The sequence below is a fragment of the Pteropus alecto genome, unplaced genomic scaffold (assembly GCF_000325575.1).
Source record: "Pteropus alecto unplaced genomic scaffold, ASM32557v1 scaffold146, whole genome shotgun sequence".
Taxonomy (NCBI): Eukaryota; Metazoa; Chordata; class Mammalia; order Chiroptera; family Pteropodidae; genus Pteropus; species Pteropus alecto.
In genome coordinates, this window is record NW_006442107.1 from 3,846,040 (window position 1) to 3,846,536 (window position 497).

Consider the following 497-nt stretch of genomic DNA (forward strand, 5'->3'; position numbering starts at 1 on the left):
GGTCCATGGTCTATAGTCCATGGTCTACGGCCATGCCACCCTGAACAAGCTTGATCCCATCTGATCTCAGGAGCTAAGGGTCGGGCCTGGTTAGTACTTGGATGGGAGACCACCTAAGAAGATCAGATGCAGTAGGCATAAATGATAAAAAATAAATAAAAAATAAAAAACACCATGAATCGCCAAGGTGACAAAGCATCTCAGAAAGAAAGAGAAAAACCTCCAGAAAATAAGCTTACAGACATAAAAAAAAAATTCCGTCAACCCCATTTCCTTCTTCAAACTCAGTTTATTTCTCTGCTGCCCTTCACAGTAAAATTCCTCCAAAGAGTTCTCTGTGCTGCCTGATTCCAATCCCTCTCTTCCCATTTCCTCTGGAGCACCACACCTTACCACAACCTCTCTCATCGAAGGCACCATTGGCCTCCACACAGCAGGTCCATCTTCAGCCCTCCTCTTACCCTGTCACAGCTACTTCTTCCTCTTTGTACATTCAT

At 44.5% G+C, this 497-nt stretch overlaps 1 pseudogene; it reads left to right on the forward strand.

The window, feature by feature from the left end:
- Positions 1-22: 22 nt before the first annotated feature.
- LOC112469426 lies at positions 23-138 on the forward strand (annotated as a pseudogene).
- Positions 139-497: the final 359 nt, after the last annotated feature.